We start from the raw sequence: 15,809 nt of genomic DNA, 5'->3' as shown, positions 1-15,809 counted from the left end.
TACAGAGCCATCGTGGTCCCTTCGATGACCTACTGCGTCCAGATATGGGGTACGGCCTCCGATTCGAACATCATGCGAGTGCAAAGGGTTCAAAACCGAGCGTCGGGCACGATCACAAATGCGCCCTGGTATGCAAGAAATGTGGACATTGCAAACGACCTCAAAATCCTCACTGTTAGGCAACATATCAATCGCCATTCAAGTCGCTACAACGATCGACTTCAGGCCCACACGAACCACCTAGCGGCTTCTTTGGTTAACCCGACGTCCAGGCTAAGACTGAAGAGGCGACATCCAGGAGACCTTTGGTCAACAAGGAGGCAACGAACGCGGGTGCTCCTCTAGTAGTCAAAAACAAAATATATATAAAACCCATTGTAATAAAAATTGTTAGTTTATCCTTCCTTTTATGTTTCCATGTTATGTTTGATACAATTTCGTTAGTCCCTACGTTTTGAAATCATTTAATTGGTTGCTTAACGATTAATAAAAATGTATTATTATCTCAAAAAACTCTCTATAGTCAACACAAAGTCTATCCGAACCATTATTTTCCTTTACCAGCAATATAGGGCTTGCATAAGGATAATAATAATAATAATAATTAATATAATAATAATAATTAATAATAATAATAATAATAATAATAATAATAATAATAATAATAATAATAATAATAATAATAATAATAATAATAATAATAATAATAATAATAATAATAATAATAATAATAATAATAATAATAATAATAATAATAATAATAATAATAATAATAATAATAATAATAATAATAATAATAATAATAATAATAATAATAATAATAATAATAATAATAATAATAATAATAATAATAATAATAATAATAATAATAATAATAATAATAATAATAATAATAATAATAATAATAATAATAATAATAATAATAATAATAATAATAATAATAATATTAATAATAATAATAATAATAAATAAAATAAAAGTAATTTTTGAGACCTGCAAGCTGCAATAACCTGTAGTGAAGGACAATAACAATTTGTCGAAAGCGATTGAGGGATTCGCTGCCAAACTGGCAGCGAGGTTCGGTGTACTATACCATCACTGTATTGTGACGGAAGAAGGACAAAGACAAAAGATGGGCGGTGAAACTAGAAACGTCGCGGAAATGATCAGCAGCGCCTAGTATTTTGAAGAGAGTTTGCAGGATAAAAGTTAGTAGAAAAAAATGTTGGAGGAGAGATTGGAAAATGAGAGCGAGAAGATCCGATTTCAAGAAAGCAACGGCAAAAAGCTGAACTTTGGACCAGACGAACTGTAGACTGAAGACGTCAAACGATTAACGGTTAAACAGTAAAGGAAAACACGTCAGCGAAGCAGGATCTTGGCGAAGACCCGGTCGACTGTTTCAGGGTATGCGTGGCGTATAAATGGAGGGTGCCCGGAGCGTGGTACCGGCGCTACCATTCTGGGCATACGTGGGTTAACGTGCTTTTTTTCGCACGGCGGTAGCATGGAAAGCACAGCCATTGGCAACCTTGAATAATGCATATACGTGCATTATTTTATTGTAACGATCTTTCCGCTTATCTGCTCGCTACGAGTTGATACGGCTAGCTCAGAGAGTTTGTTTGTTCGTCCCACCAAATTAATGATTTGTGTGATTGCCCGACCAAGAAGAAGACAGGGTTTCAGATTTACGTCACCTTTATAAAAGGGATACAGAATATGGGCTCCGACACTCCTCGCAGACTGATGTGCGCACTCGTTCCCTCGTCGTCCTGCGTCATCCTCGAATATGGGATCCGTGCCGGCTCGAATAAGACCTAGGATATTATGGTGGTTAGTCATAGGTCGAACCAGAGCTCTTCCCAGAACCACAGTGGGTAAACACCAAGAATTGCACGCCTGTTATGACCACTCCTGTCACAGGAAACTAACCAATGACCCCACAATCCCTTTCGGACCATGTTAGGTCCTTTCCGTTGCAGCCTCAGCCCAGTAGACTCTCTCGTCGTTCAGCATCTCGGCTCCGTGATCTTGATCCACGGGTTTTGGTTGCAGTGCTTACTTACTCGCGGTGATCATCATTGCTCTTTTTGCTTCTGATGGGTTTTACACTTTACGCGTGTTCTGGGTTGCAGAAGCTGAGAACTTTATTTCATTCTAAATAGTAAAAGAATGTTTCGTGTACACTGATTCTACTTAAGTCCAATATTCTTTAAATAGTCAAATTAATTTTTATGCCTGTTTAGATACGTTAATCTCATACTGCAGGAATCTAAATCGTCGAACCAAATAACACCATTCCTTAAGAAACGAACAGTCCTTTCGTTGGGCGCCAATTCTGTTACGTCCGCGTATTAGTGAATAAGGACTTGGGCCGAGCGAGAGGCATTTGAAGTTCAGGCACCAGGTGGCCAGCGTAAGTTCGTCGTATTCGGGTTGTGGGATCTTGGTAAGCCTCTCACCTGACTAACATAACGAACATAAATGTAAGAAGTGCCTGTAAAAACAATTGATTCGTACCGTTCGTCAGACATCAGTCCTCACTGCACTACAAGGTTAGCTGTCGCTTGATCGTAAAACGTTCGGACAATGTAGCTGCCACATTCCATACGCTTCATACGTCCGTGTGCCAAATGGATCGTCGCAGACCGCGCAATACGATCCCTTTTTATCATGGTGGTCCGTCAAACCTTATGTCATCATTTTTGACCTACTCGCGTCAGCACCTCCTTTGAAAATGGTTTACCTACTCATTTTATCGTAGTTGAATTCATTCATATTTTTATACCCGTTAATCGTATAGTAAAAGGGTATACTAGATCCGTTGAAAAGTAAGTAACAGACCATATAAACGTTTCCCACCATATAAAGTATATATATTATTGATCAATATCCGAATCGAACTGGCCATGTCCGTCTGTATGAACGTCGAGATCTCAGGAACTAGAAAAGGTAGAAAGTTTAGATTGGGCATGCAGATTTCGGGGACATACACGCAGCGCAAGTTGCATGCAAACCGCAAAAAACTGCCACGCCCACACTTTTAAAAATTGTTTTGAACTTTATTTCAAATCTTTATTAATTTTGTAAGTTATTATCGATTTGCCAAAAATCGTTTTACCCACTACTAAGCGCACAAACCGCACAAAACTGTCACGCCCACACTTGAAAAATTTGTAAGCTTTTTTTTAATTTAATTTTTTCCCAACTTCTACCGATATTCCAAAAAATTTTGAAATTTTTAAAGAAGTAGGTCGAAGCCACACGTTTATGGGCGCCTGATAAAAAGAGGACACCAAATCAGGTTATATTCCAGATGACGTACGTTGTTCTTTTGCGAAGTCATTTCATGCGACACAGCGTCGATCTCTTCGAGCCTATTATCTAAGTTAACAGTTAAGTTAAGTAGAATACAATTCTGCCCTAGCAACTAAGTAGCTTGCGCGAAAATGCTGATGCGCCAGTTTGAGTTCAATGCTCTACGCAAAGAACGGCCAGCAGCGGTAAGCGAACACTTCCTATTTGGAGTGCCGCGCCGCGCTGCACTAAAATGCTGAGTCGGCTTGCCGACCATGAGTTTGTGGCGTGATACATTTCAACGGTTCTAGGAGAAGAATATTGTACTTTAGTTTTAGTTTTGAAAAAGATCTTGAAGCCTACGCTCAGATAATAAACATTGCTCCGGCACAAGCCGTAATTGACTTTGATATTATTTTGATATAATTGCTGAGCCACAAGGCCAGTGATTGGGAGCAGTAATCTCCCCAACGTAATCGTCATACCTAATTAACTGCAGTTCATCTGTAAAACCCACTGGACGGCAACAGACGCTGCCGCCATCACAACATCTGACACACGAAGACACTCTACCCGTGCCTTCTAGGAATTACATCCAGCGTAACGTCCGGTGACAAGATACTGGGACTTCGCGGGATTACATAGACTAAATATAATTGACGCCCAACGACAATAGAACTCACTGTTATAACATGTAAGTTCGAAAATCGAATTTTCGGCATAATTCAGAAGTATTTTGTGACAGACATAATTTGCCACACAGCTTTTAATTAACGTAAAATTAATTTTCAAGTGCATACTTTTTACACCAAAAAATCTTTGCTGCATACTTTTGCCAAACATTTAAAAATATTATATTGCATACTTTTTGCACCAAAAAATTTTTCTGCTGCATACTTTTATCAAAACATTTAAAAATATTATATTGCATACTTTCAATTAGAAAGAATGTTAGTGCTGACCGTAAGACACCTTACCTTTTAATAGGTGCGGTCTAACACAAATAGGAAAACCTAATATCATTTGCTTAAATACACCTTATATCTTGCACAAGAGCAACCTTATAGCCCACAAGGCTGCCGATTGTTTTTTATCGGCAAACAAATATTCGTGTAGTGTCAATCAATAGCCAATGAGCTGGAGGGTAATAAAACAAGAGTACGACAGCGACGACAGTTGGGAAGCAGAATTATACAACCCCAGAACAGACCAGTCGTTAGAAGTTGACCCGATAGATAACACCATGGACCCTACTTTGGTTCAACGGCTTATTGAGGATGCCGTCAAACAGGCATTGACCCAACAGCAATCAGCATTGCAGGCACAAATAAACTCACTAGCTTTCCAGGTACAGAGCCTACGGGTGGAAGCACCGCAAATTATAACGTATGAGAAAATAACTGTCATAGCCGGTGTCCAGTGCGACATTCCACTGGACATAATCAAATCTGTACCGGAATTCACGGGTACACAGGATGAATACGTAGCATGGAGGCAAGCAGCCATCTATGCTTATGAACTATTCAAACCACATAACGGCAGCAGTGCCCACTACCAGGCTGTTGCCATAATACGAAACAAAGTTCGAGGCGCAGCTGGAGCACTGCTCGTGTCCCATAACACTGTGCTGAACTTTGACGCCATATTGGCAAGGTTAGATTGCACATACTCGGACAAGACTTCCTTACGCTTACTAAGACAGAGCTTAGACATGGTCAGACAAGGCGACATGTCGCTCATGCAGTACTATGATGAGGTTGAAAAGAAACTCACCTTAGTGACCAACAAAATTGTAATGTCGCATGAGCAGGAGGGCGCAGACTTGCTCAACGCTGAGGTTAGAGCCGATGCCCTACACGCTTTCATCTCGGGGCTAAAAAAGTCACTCAGGGCAGTAGTTTTCCCAGCACAGCCTAAAGACTTGCCATCTGCTCTGGCCCTAGCCAGAGAGGCGGAAGCAAGCATTGAGAGGAGCATATTTGCAAGCTCTTATGCTAAAGCTATAGAAGAGCGGGCCCAAATAGCTGAAAATACCAAGGACCGTACCTACGGCAAAGCAGGAAAATTTAATAAAGAGGACCACAACCAAGAAAGGAACCCCCACTTTGTTAAACGCCAAAAGGGCAACACTCAAGAACAAGGTCACAAAGAGAACCAGGCGCAGGCCCCGCAACCAATGGAAGTCGACACGTCTTCAAAGTTTAGACATCCCACTGAATACAACAAAAACCAAGCAAATGATTCGAATGCCCCAAAACGAAGAAATTCGTCAGAACGCTGGACAGGACCTAGACGTCAGCGTCTAAACCATGTAGTCCAAGCAGATTCCAAAAAGATCAAGGCAGATTATGAAAAGGCAGCAAAGGCTGCAGTAGAAGAAATCGAAAGCGATAATGAATACACCCCAAGTGAAAACTCGATACATTTTTTAGAGGACGCTCCCGGTTACCGTTCATTGAACGACGGTTGGCTGGGAGAACATTAAAAATGCTTATCGATACAGGCGCGGCAAAAAATTATGTCAAGCCCGTAAAGGAGCTAAAAACCATAATGCCAGTCGCCAAACCTTTCTCAGTAAGCTCAATACATGGCTCTACTGAGATTAAACAAAAGTGCCTAATGAACATTTTTCGCCACACTTCACCATTTTTTTTACTAGACACCCTAAGCTCTTTTGACGCCATCATTGGCTTCGACTTGTTATCACAAGCCGGAGTAAAGTTAAACCTAGCTGAGAACTGTCTAGAATATCAGGGCATATCGAAAAAGATACAGTATCACAACTGTTCTGATGTTAATTTCACTGATGTCAATGACATTGTCGTTCCCAACTCCATCAAAAAGGAGTTCAGGAACATGATCCTAAAGAGGAAAAAAGCTTTTTCTACAGCTAATGAGGCCCTTCCTTTCAACACCGCTGTCACTGCCACAATTCGCACAGTAGACAACGAGCCGGTGTACTCTAGAGCCTACCCACACCTTATGGGTGTCACAGACTTTGTAAACAACGAAGTCAAACATTTGCTAAAGGACGGCATTATCAGGCCTTCGAGGTCACCTTACAACAGCCCGACTTGGGTTGTTGATAAAAAAGGTACGGACGAATTTGGTAACCCAAATAAGAGATTGGTCATCGATTTCAGGAAACTGAACGAACAAACCATTCCCGACCGGTACCCAATGCCCAGCATCCCCATGATTCTAGCGAACCTTGGGAAAGCTAAATTTTTCACTACCCTTGATTTAAAATCAGGGTACCATCAAATTTACCTTGCGGAACACGACCGCGAGAAGACGTCATTTTCGGTGAACGGCGGTAAATATGAATTCTGTCGCCTACCGTTCGGCCTGAAGAATGCAAGAAGCATTTTCCAAAGAGCACTTGATGATGTGTTACGAGAACAGATTGGGAAAATATGTTACGTCTACGTTGATGACGTCATAATTTTTTCAGAAAATGAGAAAGATCATGTTCAGCACATTGATACTGTGTTGAAATGCCTGATCGATGCCAACATGAGGGTTAGCCAAGAAAAAACTACGTTTTTTAAAGAGAGCGTAGAATACTTAGGTTTCATAGTTAGCAAGGACGGAGCAAAATCCGACCCTCAAAAAGTCAGAGCTATTCAAGAATACCCCGAACCAAAAAATGTCTACAGTGTCAGATCATTTCTAGGCTTAGCAAGCTATTATAGGGTTTTTATTAAGGACTTCGCCGCCATAGCGCGACCAATAACAGACATACTAAAAGGGGAAAACGGCTCAGTAAGCAAACACATGTCAAAAAAAATTTCCGTTGAGTTTAATGAAACTCAACGCGATGCATTTGAACGTCTGCGTAACATTTTGGCATCAGAAGATGTCGTGCTCATGTACCCAGACTTCAAAAAACCATTCGATCTGACCACAGATGCATCTGCTAGCGGCATTGGCGCAGTTCTATCCCAAAACGGTAGACCGATCACAATGATTTCACGCACACTAAAGCAGGCAGAGCCCAAGAAAATTTTGTCGCAGATGCCCTTTCGAGGCAAAGCCTCAACGCTCTGCACGATAAACCCCAATCGGACGCTGCAACCGTCCACAGTGAATTATCACTGACCTACACGGTCGAGGCCACTGACAAGCCTCTAAATTGCTTCAGAAACCAAATTGTTCTGGAAGAAGCACACTTCCCACAAAAACGGAACTTAGTGCTATTCCGGAACAAAATGCGACATTTAATAACATTCACTGATAAAAACAGCAACATCAAAATACTCAAAGAGATAGTAAACCCAGGGGTCGTGAACGCTATACACTGCGACCTACCAACATTAGCTAGTTTTCAGCACGACCTACTTTTGCTTTTCCCGGATACCCAATTCCGCTACTGCAAAAACTTTGTCCAGGACATAACTGACAGAAACGAACAGCTAGAGATAATAACAGCTGAACACAACCGTGCGCACAGGGCAGCACAAGAAAATGTAAAACAAATCCTTCGCGATCACTACTTCCCAAAAATGGGCAGCCTATCCAAGGAAGTGGCTGCAAACTGCAGAGTTTGCACCAAAGCCAAATACGACAGGCATCCTAAAAGACAAGAGCTAGGGGAAACACCGGTCCCTAGCTACACCGGCGAAATGTTACATATCGACATATTTTCGACCGATAAAAAACAATTTTTAACTTGCGTTGACAAATTTTCAAAATTTGCAATAGTGCAACCAATACTATTAAGAACGATAGTTGACATTACAGGCCCTCTACTACAACTTATAAACATTTTTCCAAACATCAGAACGATTTATTGCGACAATGAAGCCGCTTTTAATTCTGAGACTATCACGTCTATGCTCAGGAACAACTATGGCATTGACATTGTGAACGCACCTCCGCTTCACAGTTCTTCAAATGGTCAGGTTGAACGTTTCCATAGCACCTTGGCAGAAATCGCCAGATGCTTAAAGTTGGACAAAAAAATTAGTGACACATTGGAACTCATACTTAGGGCAACAGTAGAGTATAACAAGACCTTACATTCTGTTACCCGCGAGAAACCCATTGAAATTGTCCATGCAGGGTCCAACGAACATCGCGTAGACATCAGAGGTAGGTTGATTAAAGCCCAACAAGAGAACATGAAAAGATTCAATACCTCTAGGCAGAACCGTACCTTCGAAGTTGGTGAGGAAGTGTACCAAAAAAACAACAAAAGGTTAGGCAACAAGCTGACTCCGCTGTGCTCAGAGCAAAAAGTGGAGGCAGATCTGGGAACATCTGTTCTTATTAAGGGGAGGGTGGTCCATAAGGACAACCTTAGGTAGGCTCCCTTCCAATTAGAAGTAGCTAGTAAGTAATTTTTTAAGCAAAATAAACAGCCCTATCATATATAAATTTCAGGCTCATCATCTTGTTACTCACCATCTTAACAACGGTCAATGCGAGGATTACCGACTTTTCGCACGCCAAGTACATACCGATTATAGACGGGGAGGTATGGGTGTTCGAACAAAGAGACTGTTTCAGACACTCGAGCAACCTTTCAGAGTACATGGCCATGATTGACGAGACGGAAAAATTGTCTGATTCCTTTCCCCAGTCGCATATGCGCAAATTGTTAGACGTCGACACTGATCACTTAAAAACACTGTTGTCCGTACTTAAAGTGCACCATAGGTTTGCAAGAAGCTTAGATTTCCTGGGATCAGCCCTTAAGGTAGTTGCAGGCACACCTGATGCCGAAGAGTGCTGAGTCGGCTTGCCGACCATGAGTTTGTGGCGTGATACATTTCAACGGTTCTAGGAAAAGAATATTGTGCTTTAGTTTTAGTTTTGAAAAAGATCTTGAAGCCTACGCTCAGATAATAAACATTGCTCCGGCACAAGCCGTAATTGACTTTGATATTATTTTGATATAATTGCTGAGCCACAAGGCCAGTGATTGGGAGCAGTAATCTCCCCAACGTAATCGTCATACCTAATTAACTGCAGTTCATCTGTAAAACCCACTGGACGGCAACAGACGCTGCCGCCATCACAACATCTAACACACGAAGACACTCTACCCGTGCCTTCTAGGAATTACATCCAGCGTAACGTCCGGTGACAAGATACTGGGACTTCGCGGGATTACATAGACTAAATATAATTTCTACACACTCTTGTTAGGATCATAAGACTTTGAAGACTCACACACAAAAACAGCCAAAATCTGAAGCAGAGGGAGCGGTACAACTACCTCGTTAAGTCAGACTGAATGTAACAAAGAAAATGCAGTTCGACAATAACAGTCTATAGAAAATAGACGGTCTCCTTGGTCAAAAAACTGATTTCGTGTGGATAGTTTCTGGATGTAAAAAATCCAAAGGAAAGGAAACTATTGTAGCTACAACTATAGAATTAAAAGATTTAGATGGTTATCTATTTTTCACGAAAAAAAAATAAATCGAATCGGAATTATGCGAAGATAATTTCATGAAAACAACAACAAAAGACGCAGATGGTCGATACGATGTGTCTATCCCATTTAAACAAGATGTCACCTTAGGAGATTCAAATAAGCAAGCAAAGTAAATTTGGAGAAGAAATTAAAAAATAATAAAAAACTTAAGGTTGATTATTCTAAATTTATGAAAGAATATATCGAGTTAGGACACATGGTCAAAGTAACTAATGATGGTACGTATTTTTTACCACACCAGGCTGTTATCAAAGATTCAAGCCTGACGACCAAGCTGAGAGTAGTATTTGATGCTTCAGCAAAAACTTCAAATAATAAAAGTTTGAACGATATAATGTGGGTTGGTCCACGAGTTCAAAAATATATTTTTGACATTATTGTTAAGAAAATGGGAATTTGTTGTTTCTGCGGACATTGAAAAAATGTACCGTCAGATTAAAATAAATGAAAATGACCAAAAATATCAATATAATATATTTTATGGAGAAATTCTCCAGAAGAAAAAATTAAAAATTATAAACTAACAACAGTCACTTATGGTACGGCATCTGTACCATACATAGCTACTAGGGTTCTGGTGGACATAGCAGATAAATGTCAAAATAAAAATACATGGACACCAAAAATGTTGTCAAACTAAATTCAAACGAATTACAAAAAGTAAAATTGTCAAAAAGACAAAATTTAAGAAAATGGATATCTAATAATTCAGAAATAATATCAACAGTAGAGGATACTCGGGATAACAAGGTTCTTAGTATTATTGAAAATGAGAGTGTTAGAACTCGTGGACTTCAATGGAAACCACAAAAGGATTTATCTAAGTTTAAAGTAAGTTGCGGGTCATCCAAATTGACAAACAAAAGGATAGTACTATCGATATTATCTAAAATATATGATCCCTTAGGATGGTTGGCTTCCGTGACTATTTTAGGAAAGCTTTTCATTCAAAAACTTTGGATAAGCAAATGTGAATGGGATCAGGAATTAGCAGCAGAAGATTTGAAATACTGGAAAGCATATAAAGAAAATTTATTATATTTAGAAAATATTCGAATCCAAAGATGGATTAATTCTAGAAATGGCATAAGTATTCAGCTACATGGATTTGCTGATGCCTCAGAAAAGCATATGCTGCAGTAGTGTATGCTTAAGTAGGAGATGCGGTAACTATAATAGCTAGCAAAAGTAGAGTCAATCCTATAAGAAATAGAAAAACTATCTCTAAGCTAGAACTGTGTGCCGCTCATTTCTTATCCCTACTGATCCAAAGAATAAAGGAGTCATTAACCAGTAAGGTAGAAATTTATGCTTGGAGTTATTCCACTATCACTTTAGCATGGATCAAGAGTGGCAAAAGTAAGGTTAAATTTATCAGACGAAGAACAGATGACATTCGAAAACTAGCCAACACTGAATGGATCTGATCTAAGATCTGAAGAAAATCCAGCTGATTTAGCATCTATGGGAATTGATTCAAAATCATTGACACACTGTGATCTTTGGTGGAAAGGTTCAAAATGGCTAGCTGATGCAAAAGAGCAATTGTCTCGGCAGCTATTGAAAGAGGAAACGACAATTATAAATACAATAATAAATAATAAAACCGATGATCCTATTTGCAATTTGTTGGAGAGGTATTCCTGCTTTCAAAAACTAATACGTATTATAGCCTACACAATCAGATTTATTAAAATAAAAACCCAAAAAGTGAATCGTATCCTTCCTACCTTCAGGTAAAAGAATTAAAGTTAGCTGAAAGGATAGTCATAAAAAAGCAACAAAAATTTCAGTTCAGTCAAGAGATAAAGTATTTGCAAAACAACAAAGAAATCAGTACAACTAACAGAATATTGTCACTGAATCCGTTTCTGGATAAGGATGGACTCCTCAGAGTAGGAGGAAGACTACAAAACTCCGATGCAGAATTCGAACTTAAACATCCAATTATTTTAGATAAATGTCATATATCTTACTTGATAATTAAAGATGCTCGTAAGGAAACCGTACATTACCTTATGCGTAATTGTATTCAAAGAAAGTATTGGATATCAGAAGATTCATTGCTAGACAAGAGAAATGTGCCAATATATTAGTTTGGCAAATATCTCCCTTCCGCCTTTTTGTCTTTTGAATTTCGCGGCTATGTACAAAGCGCTACAGAGCTCGTATCTGGCAATACTATACATAATTTGAAAGGTCTTGACATAACCTACAAAACGACGCTATGCATGATATTTGTATATTGCGTTCAACAGTTATAGACGTGTAAACATGGAGTTCACTAACGCCGAAATTCGCGCTATTTTAAAGTTTTCCTTCGTTAAAGGCAAATCCGCCAGAGAAACGTTCCGTGAGATTAATGGTGTTTTGGGGGATGGTACTCTATCACTTCGAACCGCGGAGGAATGGTTTCGACGATTCAGAGCCGGTGAAAACGACACCATGGATAAGCCAGCCGGCGGAAGACCTGTGACGACAAATACCGATCAAATCATGGAATACATCGAGTTAGACCGGCATGTGGCATCTCGTGACATCGCCCAGGAGATGGGAGTTAGTCACCAAACCATTTTAAACCATCTGCAGAAGGCTGGATACAAAAAAAAGCTTGATGTTTGGGTGCCGCATGATTTGACGCAAAAAAACCTTCTGGACCGAATCAACGCCTGCGATATGCTGCTGAAACGGAACGAACTCGACCCATTCTTGAAGCGGATGGTGACTGGCGACGAAAAATGGATCACATACGACAATATCAATCGAAAACGGTCGTGGTCGAAGGCCGGTGAATCGTCCCAAACAGTGGCCAAGCCGGGATTGACGGCCAGGAAGGTTTTGCTGTGTGTTTGGTGGGATTGGAAGGGAATCATCCACTATGAGCTGCTCCCATATGGCCTCCCATATGGACTTAATTCTACCATCTACTGCGAACAACTGGACCGCTTGAAGCAGGCGATCAACCAGAAGCGTCCAGAATTGGCCAACAGGAAGGGTGTAGTGTTCCACCAGGACAACGCCAGACCACACACTTCGTTGATGACTCGTCAGAAGCTAAGGGAGCTCGGATGGGAGGTTTTATCGCATCCACCATATAGCCCGGACATAGCGCCAAGTGATTACCACCTGTTCTTGTCCATGGCGAATGCCCTTGGTGGTGTATAGTTGAACTCAAAAGAGGCTTGTGAAAAGTGGCTGTCCGAGTTCTTCGCAAATAAGGAGGGGAGGTATTATGAAGTTGCCGTCTAGATGGAAACAGATTATCGAACAAAACGGCGCATATTTGAACTAAATCCGATCACTGTAACACTTTTTATAAGGCATTGAATAAAGAGCAAAAAAGCGGAAGGGAGATATTTTCCAACCTATTATATTCAGATAACGGAACAAATTTTGTAGGAGCTGCTAGGAAATTAGATCAAGAATTTTTTTTGGCCATCCAAGATAATTTAGCGATTGCAGCGCAACTGGACAAGGATAGGATTGACTGGCATTTTATTCCGGCGGCAGGACGTCACTTCGGAGGTATTTGGGAAGCTGGGGTCAAGTCAATGAAATACCATTTAAAGCGTATAATTGGCGACAATATTTTGACATATGAAGAAATGTCAACCCTTTTATGTCAAATAGAAGTATGTTTAAATTCAAGACCATTATACACTATAGTTAATGAGATGGAACAACAAGAAGCTTTAACGCCAGGTCATTTTCTGATTGGAAGACCGCCCTTAGAAATAATCGAACCGATGGAGGATCAAAGAATCGGAAATTTGGATAGATCGAGACTTATCCAAAAAATGAGGAAAGATTTCTGGGTAAAATGGAAAAATGAATATTTGCATACACTCCAGCAAAGGAATAAATGAAGAAGAGATATTCCTAATATAGAAGAAGGGAAAATAGTTTTGTTAAAAGATGAGAATTGTCATCCAGCAAGATGGCCTTTAGGAAAAGTAGAAAAAGTCCATAAAGGGAATGATGATAAGGTCCGTGTGGCTGAAGTAAGGATGCAGGAAGGATTTATCACAAGAACCAATGTGTCCCTTGCAAGGAATATTTAGTTGCGCACCATAATATTCAATCCGAAAGCGTAGAAGCGCTATCAACACCTTATATAGGAGAAGTTAGTGAAGTTCCGAAGATTATTTGGGATCCGCTGAAATTGTCAATATTAAATCATACTGCAGAATTCGAACGATTGAATACTGAAATTAAATATATGAAAGAACATCATTACAAATTGAAAGACTTAGATTTCCAACATATTTCCGGACATGCTGGTTTAATTACTGATTTAATAATCATGGTAAACTCAATAATATATTTGCTACGGGAATTTGCTGTTAGACAACGAGTGCAAGCGATAACTTTGTCAGCACTATAAAATTTAACAATTAAGATAAAACAAAAATAAAGAATAAAGTTATATTATAATAATAAAGAATACAGTCCACTATATCGTTGTTCTTAAAACAAAATTGTTACCTTAAGATATTAAAGGCGAAAAGTAAAAAATATATTAAATTTAGTCTAACCTTTCAACTGCAAATGTTAAGATATATGCCTAGCTTTGCTGGCCCTTTGGCAGAATGTTCACACTTGAACACGGATATACATATAATATTATATGTATATATATATTGTACGTAAAACGATTGGACCGCTGCAGCAAATGTATTGTCAAACATGGGTCTATATTTAAAAATAAACAACTCTTGAGCGTTAGAGATATAATAAAAATACCACGAACTCCTGCATGGGTTAATCGCTTAAACAACGATGCAAGCGGTCGTATCGCATTTTCGTGTAGATAAGGAATGCGTTCCCATGTCTGAGGAACAAATGACCACGGCGTTGGTCTAGTTAGAGATAAGATTAGAACATGTAAATTTCATATTAGCTACCTAAGCAGGATTTAGAGAAATAAAATTTAGTTTGAAATAATATTATATATCAACTCAACAAATGTAGACGTTTGCTTATATTGCAGCCTCTTTACACGTAGGTATTCATGTTCGTTGTTGAATTTGTTTGTTTTTGCAAATATGTGTGTGCGTCCGGTGAACAATTCAAATGGTGTGTGTTTAGTACTTGATTGGATGGTATTGTTATATGTCTGTAGGGTTTCTGCCATAAGTTCGTTATGTTGGCAAGGTTGAAAGTGTTTTCTTTTGGTGTCAGTTAGTATTCTATATATTTCGATGAGTGTTGAGTGTAGTCGTTCTACGGGGGAGTTACTGCTTGGCATTGTATGTCGCAGAAATCTTTGAGTATGGATCCTGAGAATTCTGCTCCTTGGTCGTACACAAGTTTTTTAGGAATGCCGAATAGGCTGGTGAAGTTTTTTAGAGAGTTTACGACACTTATGCAATTTCTATTTGTCAGTGGGTATGCGCATGCAAACTTTGAGAAGGATGTGATGGATTGGTGTTATAAACGGTTGTTTTTGTGGGTGTCTGTCATATTTAAGTGTTAGGCATACCGAGCAACTTTTTAAGGTCTGGGCTATTTTGTTTTTCATAAGTGGGAAATATATTGTTCTTTTTAGGTGTAGGAAGGTTTCGTCTACACCGTGGTTATTTGGTGGTTATTTTTTAGTTTTCAATGATAGTTTGTTCTTGTTCGGTTGGGTCGTTCATGTCGATTAGTAAGTCTAGGCATCTTAGTAATTTAAAATTCTTATTGTGAGTAAAATACTTGTTGTATGTTTCTTGTATTAGTTTAAATATCTCGTCTGTTGTGTGTATCGCTGTTGTTTTGTTTGGCTTAAGAATTATTTTAAGAATTTGTAATATGTTATCCCCGTTTAGGTCTGGTTATTTTATTGTTCGTCTTATTTTGTTTTTAAAGGGTGTTGTTGTGGTATAAGAGGGTGGCGTTTCTTTAGTTATGATTGCTTGTATATTAAAGTCATTTAGTGGTTTTTCTGATGTTAGGATGCTGTCTGTAGGGTTCTCTTGGGTTGCGTCATTAATGTTCACGTCTGCCTGGTTTTGTATTCTACTAAGGGCATCGGCAACCACGTTTTGTGAGCCTCTTTTGTAAATGAATTCATACTGATATT

Source organism: Drosophila erecta, unplaced genomic scaffold (assembly GCF_003286155.1).
Source record: "Drosophila erecta strain 14021-0224.00,06,07 unplaced genomic scaffold, DereRS2 tig00000055-arrow-pilon, whole genome shotgun sequence".
NCBI lineage: Eukaryota > Metazoa > Arthropoda > Insecta > Diptera > Drosophilidae > Drosophila > Drosophila erecta.
Note: the sequence above shows the minus strand (reverse complement) of the source record.